The sequence below is a fragment of the Amia ocellicauda genome, unplaced genomic scaffold, assembly GCF_036373705.1.
Source record: "Amia ocellicauda isolate fAmiCal2 unplaced genomic scaffold, fAmiCal2.hap1 HAP1_SCAFFOLD_35, whole genome shotgun sequence".
NCBI lineage: Eukaryota > Metazoa > Chordata > Actinopteri > Amiiformes > Amiidae > Amia > Amia ocellicauda.
The window spans coordinates 785,432-797,560 of record NW_027102920.1 but is presented as its reverse complement, the minus strand read 5'-3'; positions in this window follow the sequence as shown (position 1 = coordinate 797,560).

The window sequence follows — 12,129 nt, the reverse complement described above, 5'->3', positions numbered from 1 at the left end:
TATATATATATATACATACATACATGCATACATGCTAGAAAGTCATTACTATGTTATCTTAAAGGCTAACTAAGCAGAACATATATCATTATAGAACAGAGTTCATAGATCTACACATGGTTTTAGGTAACAGGCACGTAGGTCATACCGTTTGACATTGTTTCCAAGGTTCTCATTGTAAATAACAAACAGAAATCAAACTAGCTTCTGGCCTGACCTTCTAGCTTGACTCTATCTTTCCGCCTTATATACTTGGTGAATAATTGAGGAAGTAGCACCAAGTGACCACATTAGGCTGCCTGAGGGTTTCTGGGGAGTGTAGTTGTCTAGGGTCGGTTTTCTTCCCTAGAGTGCAGACCTTGCAGCAGACCTGGCCTGACATATCTGCCATGTATGACCCTGCCCCTTGGTTTGTCCCACATCCTCCCCCCCAGCTGCGACCCCATAGGTCGAGCGACAGCCGCAAAAAAGCATGCACCCGGGACAGCCCATCAACATTCCCCATGGCCTTCCCTGGCCTGTGCTGCAGGGTGAAATGAAAATGTTGGAGACTCAAAAACCACCTCATCACACGGGCATTCCTGTCTTTCGAACGATGCATCCAAGTGAGGGGGGCATGGTCAGTGATCAGGGTGAAGTGCCTGCCCAACAAATAGTATCGAAGACTGTCCAAAGCCCACTTCACTGCCAAACATTCTTTTTCAACTACCAAATAATTTATTTCATTGGATTCCAACTTTCTGCTAAGGAACAACACCGGGTGTTCGTGATCACCCATTCTTTGGGACAAAACCACTCCGATCCCCACCTCAGAGGCGTCCGTCTGGACTATAAATTCTTTCTGAAAGTCAGGTACCATTAAAACGGGGTTGCGGCAGAGCGCCTCCTGTAGGCTCCGGAAAGCCCGGTTTGCTGTATCACCCCATCTAACCATATTGGGTTCTGTAGCCTTAGTCATATCAGTCAGAGGGGCCGCTAAGGTAGCATAGTTGGGAATAAACCTCCGGTAATACCCAGTTAACCCTAAAAATGCCCTAACCTGCTTTCTATTGACAGGCCTAGGCCAAGAGTTTATGGCTTCAACCTTGGATATTTGGGGTTTCACCATACCCCTCCCTACTGTATAGCCCAAGTATTTGGCCTCTTCCAACCCCAAATTGCATTTGGTTGGATTAGCCATCAGGCCTGCTGCATGTATTGAATCCAATACCGCTTGGAGCTGAGACAAATGTGATTCCCAATCTGGACTGTGAATGACCACATCATCTAAATATGCTGCCGCATACGTCCTGTGTGGTCTAAGTATGTGGTCCATCAACCTTTGAAAGGTGGCAGGAGCACCATGCAGGCCAAAGGGCATCACTGTGTAGTGAAACAGACCATCTGGGGTTGCAAAGGCTGTTTTTTCTTTGGCACTCGGGGTCAAGGGAATCTGCCAGTAGCCCTTGGCTAAGTCAATAGTTGAAATATAGCGAGCATTCCCAATATTCTCTAACAATTCATCTACTCGGGGCATTGGGTATGCATCAAACTTTGAAATTTCATTAACCTTTCTAAAATCATTACAGAATCTCCAGGAGCCATCAGGTTTGGAAACCATGACTATAGGGCTGGACCACTCACTGTGGGATTCTTCAATAACCCCTGCCTCCAGCATTTCCTTAACCTCATTTCTAATAGTGTTCCTGCGAGCTTCTGGTACCCTGTAAGGCCTCATATTTACCTTCTTTCCTGGGAGAGACACAATGTTGTGAGAGACTAAATGGGTACGCCCCGGTATGCCTGAGAAAACTTCCCTATTACGTATTATCAAGTCGTTCACCTCCTTCAACTGGTCAGGTGACAAGGCAGCTGCAATATTCACCTTCGGTGTCCCTAGTGGCTGAGGGGGGTAAGTCAACATCAACACTTCCCTGTCCTTCCAGGCTTTTATTAAGTTGACATGATATATTTGTTCTGGGGGTCGGCGGCCGGGTTGCTGAACCTTATAGTTCACTTCCCGTATTCGCTCTATAATCTCATAAGGTCCCATCCACGTAGCCAGAAATTTACATTCTACAGTGGGAACCAACACCAACACCCTATCACCAGGCTGGAACACCCTCAGTGTAGCCTGACGATTATAGGCGAATTGTTGGTGTTCCTGTGCCTGCCTTAGGTGCTCTCTCACAATGGGAGTGACTGTGGCTATTCTCTCTTGCATAGCATTGATGTGCTCGACTACACTCCGGAAAGGAGTGGACTCGTGTTCCCACGTTTCACGGGCTATGTCTAATATCCCCCTGGGGTGCCTCCCATATAACAGTTCAAAAGGCGAAAAGCCCAGGGAAGCCTGTGGGACTTCCCTAATGGCAGACATCAAGTAGGGCAGCATGAATTCCCAATTTTTCCCATCCTTATCGATTACCTTTCTTAGCATGGACTTCAGGGTCCTATTAAATCTCTCAACCAACCCATCTGTTTGTGGGTGGTAGACTGATGTTCTCAACTGCTTAACCTGCAACAATTTACACAGATCGGTCATAACCTTAGACATAAAGGGTGTGCCCTGATCTGTTAATATCTCCCTCGGTATCCCCACCCTACTACACATCAACATTAGCTCTTTTGCAATACCTTTTGAAGCCATGGTCCGCAGTGGAATGGCTTCTGGGTACCTGGTGGCATAATCCAAAATAACCAGTATATACTGATGCCCTCTGGCTGATTTCGGGAGAGGTCCCACCACATCCATAGCTATCCTAGCAAAGGGGGTCTCTATGATGGGCAAAGGGACCAGTGGGCTTCTGAAGGCTGGTTTAGGAGCATGTAGTTGACATTCAGGACATGAGCTACAATGTTCTGTCACGTCTGCATGTAAGCCTGGCCAGTAAAACCTCCTCAGGAGTTTATCCTTGGTTTTGTCCATCCCCAGATGTCCCCCCAGGATATGCCCATGTGCCAGATTGAGAACTGTTCGTCTGAATGGGGTGGGAACTAGCAATTGCTCCACAATGTCCACCCCTATCTTATTTACACGGTACAATAGGTCATTTTTTACCATAAAATAAGGATAAGCTGTTGGCGGGTCTGCAGTAGTCATAGGGGTCCCATTTACTACCTTCACATTTTCTTTAGCATAGTGTAGAGTGAGATCTCGCACCTGTGCGCTGCCAAAATCAGTGGGGAGTCCCTCTAACACTGACACTTCTACATTGTCAGCTTCAGGGGTCTCTATGAATGGATTCTCACCCACCCTGCTAGTGCTGGGTTCCTCACCCTCCATAGGGTCATCTACGTCACTACATTCCACCCCTATGTTTTCAGTTTAATTTTCCCCAACCAAAACCTTCACTGTCGACTCAACTGGAACCAGGTCTACTTTTAGCTCTAGTTGTGGGATCGAGGCAACTTCTGGCTTACAGTTTTCAGTGTGCATTTCCAATTTACTATGTTTTCTATCTAGTTTTCCAAAATTAGGAAAATATCGTCCCAGTATCACATCATATGGCATGTTGGGTACCACACCGACTTCGTAATCTAGTTTCCCGGCCTCTGTCTGTATGTTTACAAGGGCTGTGGGATAGGGGCGTGTGTCACCATGTGTGCATGTGATACTGAGCTCCTGATGTCTATCCAGCTTGTTGGTCGCTACTAATTTTTCTGTGACCAGTGTAACCATACTGCCAGAGTCGAGTAGAGCAGCCACTTCTTTCTCATCGACTATCACTGTACACATGTGTTTTGGATTAGGTACTCCGCCTATGAAAACATCCGTCCCAACAGGGCAGGCATAAAATACCGGTTTCTCTTTCCCCATATCACACACATTACATTGCATTGGTTCCTCTCTACCTGGGCAGTGGGCCGCAATATGTCCTACTTTGTCACAATTGTAGCAGACAATTGGTTGTGATGGTGACCCCCTATAACCCTTAGTCTCGGCTTTAGGCCCCACCTTTGCCCCCCCCAGTCTTGCTCTTTTCTTCCAACCCAGCGCGTCATGTTTCCCAGAGTACTTTGGAACCATCTTACCCGGTCCGCTGGTTCGTCATGGCCTGGGGAACGAGTTTTTAACCTCCGGTACATGCTCTGCTGCTCCGGCTGTATAGAACCGCTCTACAATGGCCACCAAGGTGTCAGCGGACAGCACCTCATTCTGGCCAACCCAGCGTCGAACGTCCTTGGGCAAACAGCGTTGGTAGTTGTCAAGGACTATGGCCTCCACCACCTCGGCTGATGAATGGACCTCTGGCTGTAGCCATTTCCTGGCCAGATGGATCAGATCAAACATCTGCGTTCGGATTGGTTGTCCTGGTTGGTAGGCCCACTGCTGAAACCGATGTGCCCTCACTGCGGTGGTCACGCCCAATCGGGTCATTATCTCCGCTTTCAATTTATCATAGTCCTGGGCGTCCTTCAGCTCCAGATCAAAGTACGCTTTCTGTGCATCCCCTGCCAGATAAGGTGCCACAAGCCCTGCCCAGGAATCTTTTGGCCATCCCTCTCTCCGCTGTCCTCTCAAAGGTCATAAGGAAGGCCTCAACATCGTCCTGTTTTGTCATTTTCTGCAGAAAGTGATTGGTGCGGGGAGTGGAATGGGTTGCAGCCCCCTGTGGCCCAATCCTGGTTGCAAGTGCTTCAACACTCTCTTTCAGCTCTTTAGTCACCTTTTCCTGCTGTTCTCTAAACATTTTATTTGTATCATGCTGGACCTGCAGTGCTTCCTGATGCATCCGCATAGCATCCTGGTGAGCCACCTGCTGCACCCTGGTCGCTTCCTGTTGGGCTATTACAGCCTGTAGTTTTTTTTTTTTTGGATAAAAAAATTCACTCAGCCAGTCTGGGTTTCATGAGGTGCTGCCCGCATTCTACACCAAATGTGACAAAACGCCTTGGCTATAAACATGTGCGGGTCTTCTCTGTGATCTTCTTAGGAGTAAAAACCAGTCATGACCCAGGGAGGAGGTTGCAAATACAGGGCTGTGCCTGTATGTTTACTTCAAACAAAACAAATCTGAAAACAAAACCTAACTCACACTGGAGTTGTAACTAATCTTACATAATCATTCTATTTTAAACAAAGTCTGGAATAAATAAGTCTTGGCTTTCTCCTTATGAGCTACCTCTGTTTTCCAGATAACTCACCCTATTGTCTCTCACTTCTCTCTCTCTCAGGCCCGCCTTATATACCTGGTGAATAATTGAGGAAGTAACACCAAGTGACCACATTAGGTGCTAGAATGGCTGCCTGAGGGTTTCTGGGGAGTGTAGTTGCCTAGGGTCGGTATTCTACCCTAGAGTACACACCTTGCAGCAGACCTGGCCTGACATATCTGCCATGTATGACCCTGCCCCTTGGTTTGTCACAATACATACATACATACATATACACGGAAAATAAATAATAGAATTATGAATCACAATAAGATGTAATGAAGTACAGAAAAAGAAAATGTAATAAAATGTGATCTTTAATACATACAAATAAAGAAAATAGGTATACCATTTCCAGATTCCTTTTTTGAAATACAATGACATGCATTACAAACGAGTATTTACATTATATTTACAGCCGGTGCTCGTGTGTCACTGTGTCCCTCAGGCTGTGGTTGGCGCTGACATATTGGGCAGAATGTGTCCCTTATTTTGGGCTAAAGCTTTCTGTGGAGGGGAACGTGGATCAGTTTGTACCATTTTTGGGAGGATCTGCCTTGTTGGGGCGGAGCTGTGATCCAGGTGAACAGCAGATCGGGCATAGGTGGGCATGTGGGCAGAGGAGTAGGAAGGCCGGTCAAGCAAATAAGCTTGCTAAGGTACACAGCAGCAGCAAGCAGCCCCCCCATCCAGCCAGCCAGCCAGTCTGGCTGGCAGTGACTGAGTGGTTGACAGACGGCAAGCAACGGAATGTTCATGCTCTGTGATGTCATAGCAGTCAGCTGAGAGAGGCTTGTGATGTCATCGCTGAGCTGGCTGGCTGGCTGGCTGGCTGGCTGTGTGTGTGTCTGTGTGTGTGTGTGTGTGTGTGTCTGTTTGTGTTTGTCAGTCTGTCTGTCTGTCTGTCTCTCTCTCTCTCTCTCTCTCTCTCTCTCTCTCTCCCTCTCAATTCAATTCATTTGTATTGTCAAAGCAATTGGACATACATACATACATACATACATGCTAGAAAATCATTACTATGTTATCTTAAAGGCTAACTAAGCAGAACATATTTCATTATAGAACAGAGTTCATAGATCTACACATGGTTTTAAGGAACAGGCACGTAGGTCATACCGTTTGACATTGTCTCCAAGGTTCTCATCGTAAATAACAAACAGAAATCAAACTACCTTATGGCCTCCTGACCTTCTAGCTTGACCTTATCTTTCTTAAGTATACAAGAGAGAAAAACAGGTTTGAGAAAATCATTTCTAACTTTCCTTCCATACAATAATACATACATACATACATACGGAAAATAAATAATAGAATTATGAATCTCAATATAATGTAATGAAGTACAGAAAAAGAAAATGTAATAAAATGTGATCTTTAATACATTCAAATAAAGAAAATAGGTTTACTATTTCCAGATTCCTTTTTGAAATACAATGACATGCATTACAAACGAGTATTTACATTATATTTACAGCCGGTGCTCGTGTGTCACTGTGTCCCTCAGGCTGTGGTAGGCGCTGACATATTGGGCAGCCAGGGTGGCTGTGTGTCCCTCCACCAGGAGGACTGAGCGTTTTTCTTTTTTCTCAGTTTTGTCACAGGTTGGGTGGGCATTCGTTATGTTGTTACAGAATGTGTCCCTTATTTTGGGCTAAAGCTTTCCGTGGAGGGGAACGTGGATCAGTTTGTACCATTTTTGGGAGGATCTGCCTTGTTGGGGCGGAGCTGTGATCCAGGTGAACAGCAGATCGGGCTTAGGTGGGCATTTGGGCATAGGAGTAGGAAGGCCGGTCAGGAAAATTAGCTTGCTAAGATACGCAGCAGCAGCAAGCAGCCCCCCCATCCAGCCAGCCAGCCAGTCTGGCTGGCAGTGACTGAGTGGTTGACAGACGGCAAGCAACGGAATGTACGTGCTCTGTGATGTCATAGCAGTCAGCTGAGAGAGGCTCGTGATGTCATGGCTGAGCTGGCTGGCTGTCTGGCTGGCTGGCTCTGTGTGTGTGTGTGTGTGTGTGTGTGTGTGCGTGTGTGCGTGTGTCTGTCTGTCTGTCAATTCATTTCAATTCAATTCAAAGGTGCTTTATTGGCATGATCTATCACAATATTGCCAAAGCAGATACAAATGTTCTATCAATCAAGACAAAACATTGCAATACAAGATTCAGTGGAACAAATATAGTACACATTGAAATAATATTAAGTAGGATATAAACCATATTTGTTGTTTGTATCAAAATTTGTGTCATGACATCAGAAAAATCACTGTTTTTATTTTGTTTTGCAAATGGAGTGCCACAGGCTGGTGTCTACACACTGTCTCGCAGGCTGTGGCAGGTGGATACATATTGCGCTGCTAAGAAGGCAGTGCGCTCCTCCTCTCCCAGCAGGACGGGGAGTTTGCAGCAATCGGGGATCATGCTGAACTCAGGGATATGCATTTTTAATATTTTAAAGTATGTCTCCCTGATTTTTGTGTATTTAGGGCAGGACAGCAGGAAATGCGCCTGTGTTTCGACCTCCCCTAGGTCACACTGGCTGCACAGCCGCTCTTCTCTGGCAACCCAGAATTTTCTGTAGCGGCCTTTTTCAATGGCGAGGCTGTGGTCACTGAGCCTGTATTTAGTTAGATTTTGTCTCTCTTTTATATTTTGGATTTTTAAGTATTCAGCCAATGTAATGTTTCTATTCAGGGCCCGGTAGCATTCCAATTTGTTTTGTAATTCTAATTCGTGTCTCTAATCTTTTGTGTATTTGCTTTTCAGGTACATGTCAATTTTCCCAATTGTTGTTGTTTTGGTCATTGTGTGTTCGGGCTCTGTGAGCCTCAGAGCCGTGGGGGCGTTTCTGTGTACGTGTAAGATGTTTTTATTAAATTCTAGGTGGAATATTTCCATGGGGCTTTTGTCCCAATTGTTGTTATTGAGGTTCATGAGGGGACCCCACACTTCGCTCCCATATAGCAGGATTGGTTGGATGATGGAGTTTAATATTTTAATCCAAATAGTTATTGGTATTGTTGTTTTCCCAAATTGTGTCTTTATGGCATAAAATGCCCGGCGTGCCTTGTCTTTTAATGCGTTTATAGCCAGGCTGAAGCTCCCTGACGCACTGATGGTCAGGCCAAGGTAGTTGTATCTGGTGCAGTGCTCTAATCCAGTGCTGCCCAGAGTGAAGCGGTACCTGTTTCCCTGAGATGGGGCTTTTTTCTGGAAAACCATAACTCTGGTCTTGTCCAGATTGACTGCCAGGGCCCATTTCTGACAGTACTGCTCTAGCAGCGCCAGGTTCTGCTGAAGCCCCTGCTCTGTGGGCGACAGCAGCACCAGGTCGTCTGCATAGAGCAGGAACTTGATCTCTGTGTCATGGAGAGTTAGGCTGCGGGCGTCAGACTGCTCCAACACTGTGGCCAACTCGATGATGTAGATGTTGAACAGTGTTGGACTCAGACTGCAGCCCTGTCTCACTCCCCGCCCCTGAGTGAAGAACTCTGTTCTTGAGTTGCCAATTTGAACTCCGCATTTGTTTTCAGAATACATTGATTTAATGATGTCATAAACTTTACCCCCTACACCACTCTGTAGAAGTTTATAAAATAATCCCTTGTGCCAGATTGAGTCAAATGCCTTTCTAAAGTCTACAAAACAGGCAAATATTTTTCCTTTATTGTTTTGGGTATATTTATTTATGAGGGTGTGTAGAGTGTAAATATGATCGGTTGTGCTGTGTTTTGGTAGGAAGCCAATCTGACTCTTATTCAGGACACTGTGCTTGGTAAGGAAGGCCAGTATCTAGGCGTTGATGATACTGCAGAACACCTTCCCCAGGTTACTGCTCACACAGCTGCCCCAGTAGTTATTGGGGTCTAATTTGTCTCCACTTTTAAAAATCGGGGTGATCAATCCTTGATTCCCGACCTCAGGGAAACACCCGGCTCTCAGCACCAGGTTAAAGAGTTTGAGCAGAGCCTCCTGCAGCTGCGGGCTGCTGTGCTTCAGCATCTCAGGGCTGATGCTGTCGGGGCCGCTGGCTTTCCTGGGTTTGAGGATTTTGAGTTGATGTTTTAGTTCCTGTATTGTAAATGGGTTATCTAAGGGATTTTGGTTATTCTTAATGATTTCTTCCAATTTATTTAGGTTTTTTAATATTTTAACCTGTTCTGGCTTTGGATTGTTTTCAACATTTTGGTAAAGTTTTTCAAAGTGTGTTTTCCAGATTTCTCCATTTTGAATTGGTATTTCATTTTTTGTTTTTGGGGTATTTATTCTGCCCATATAGTGGTCTTTTTTCTTCCTGAGGAGTTGCTTGTAGTGCCGCAGGGCCTGGCAGTAGCTGAGGCGAGCCTCCTGGTTGTCGGGCTCTCTGTGTTTAGTGTTGGAGAGATGTCTCAGGTGTTTCCTAGAAGTTTCACACTCCTGGTCACACCACTGTTCTTTTTTTCTTTTAGACGATTTCATATTTTGGTTTTTAATTGTTTTAATGTTTGATTTTAAAGCCAGTCTCTCAAATATTTCATTCAGTGTTTTGGTGGCTGAGTTTATTCCGTTTTGGTTTATTTGATAGTGTGAGGATTGATATCTGTCTAACATGTTTTCAATCTCATCACTATTCAGGGCTCTTGTGTAGTTCTCTGTCCTGGGCTCTGACCATCTCTAACTGGGTGGCAGGGAGACCTGTTTTGTGGGAAGTTTGGCTCTGACTTGTGGCTGCGCTGATCTTTTTAGGTAAAGTGTTATTTGGCTGTGGTCTGATAGTGGAGATTGTTGTCTGACTATAAACGCATTGTTGGCTTGTGGGTCCAGGTCAGTTATGGCGTAGTCCACCACACTGCTGCCCAGAGCCGAGCAGTATGTGAATCTCCCCAGAGAGTACCCCCTGGTCCTGCCATTGATGATATATAGACCCAGGCTTTTACATAGGCGCACTACCTGCTTCCTGCTCTTGTTTACCACGCTGTCGTGGCTGTGTCAGTGTGGAGGTGTGTGTGTGGCACAGCGGGGAGTCTCCGAACAGGTGTGTGTTCCCCTCTGTATTGATGTAGTCCATCTCTCTGCCAGTCCTGGCATTGAGATCGCCACACAGCAGTACAGAGCCCAGGGTCTGGAAGTGGCAGATTTCGTTTTGAAGCTCATGAAAGCCTTCCTCATTATAGTAGGGGGAGTCTGCGGGTGGCATATAAATTGCACATAGGTATATATCTGTGTTATTTTGTAGGGTGTCTTTTCTGATTTTCATCCACAGGTGTGTGTCTCCTCTCTGTACTGGGCATAGGGCTGCTCGGAGCTCCTCCCTGTACCACACGATAATCCCCCACGAGGCCCTGCCACACCTGACTTTGGGTTTTTTATAGGAGGGCACAATCAGCTCCCTGTATCCATTGTATCCATCCAGTGTATAGACATATCTGCACAGCACCAAGTCTCTACAAGAATGAAAACATCTGAACTATTTACAGTGTTGATCAGTTCAGGGCCTGTGCTCTTCATTCCAAAAGTTGAGGAGCGTAAACCCTGCATATTCCAACTGCTTATTTTAAAGGACATGTTAATATATTTTATTATACTTGTCTCTTCTACATAAGAAAGTTTAATTTGTGGTCTACAACTGATATTATATTACTATTAATAATTATATATGGATATACATAATAATCACTCAAAGATTTTATCTTTGCATCAAAATATCAGAATAATTAAATCACATTTTTTCTTACTCTCCATCTCCACAACCATATATATGTGTGTTGAGGCTCAGTTAACTCAGCAGTGTGGTACAGATGACACTGAGGAGTTGCCTTATCTGGGCCAGCTGGGCAGCATCGGGCCTCCAGGCTCTGGAAGCCGCTGCTGCGTGGCTGTGTGGCTGTGCTGGTCCCCGGCTGTCCGCTCTGCTGTGCTGGACGGGCCCTCTGGGGATGGGGGGGTGGGGAATGGGGCCGCGGGGTCTCAGGGGCTGGGGCTGGGGTGGAGCCGGTGGCTGGGGATGTGGCCGGGGGCTGGGGGGTTTGCTCCTGGTCTCGAGGTGGGGGTGTGTGGGGTTTCGGCCCAGGGTTGTGTCCTTGAGGACCTTTGAGATGATCCTCACACCCGTCTTGTTGAGGTGGACGTGGTCATACAGGTGATGTGGCTGGATGTCTCAGTGGTGTGCCAGGTGGACGTTGGGGAGGAGGGCACATCTTCGGGACACTTCTGCGTTGATGGCCTGGATGATGTGCAGGGGCACGTCTGTGCGGGGCAGCAGTGTGGAGATGGAAATTTTGGCAGTTGGGAATTCCTCTGTGGCTTTCGTTGCTACCTGTCTCAGGGCTGAGGCCACATCGCCCCTGCGGGCACTCAGGTCGTTAGTGCCGGTGTGGATGAGGATGTGTTTGACTTGGCAAAGCCTCCTCTTGGAGAGCAGCTCCAGGGCTCTCTGTGCTGTGGAGCACCAAAGCTTTTTCACTTTTCGCCCAGGGAAGAGGCGCCTCTCAACCAGGAACTTCCCATTGGATTCGCTCAGAATGACCACCTCTGCGTTGACCTGCCACTCCGGGTTTGCGTCGGGAGTGGTGGGGGCAGCGGGTGTGTTTTGGGGGAGTGGCGTTTCAGGGGGTTGTGTATTAGTGGCAGGTCTGGTGATAGTGGGTGTGTCAGGAGTGGTGGGGAGTGTGGGTGGATCAGTGGGTGCGTCAGGGTTTGGAGGTGTTGTGGGGTCAGTGCAGTGCAGTCTCTGTGCTCCAGTGATGTGTAGCTCCTCTCTTAGCTCCTCCAGCTGGCTCTGCAGGCTCCTCAGCTAGCTGTGCTGGGGTGTCCTGGTCAGCTCCTCCCTCGCTCTGCGCAGCTCCGTCCTCAGGGTTTGGCTCTGCTCCTCCAGGTCTCTCACTGCTGCTCTCAGCTCATGGATCTCAGCCTTGTGCTGCATCTTTAGTCTGTGCATCTCATCCCGGAGCTGATCGCACAAGGAGGTCTGGGCCAGGGTGCTCAAGGTCTGCCCCCTGAACTCCGCAAACTCCAG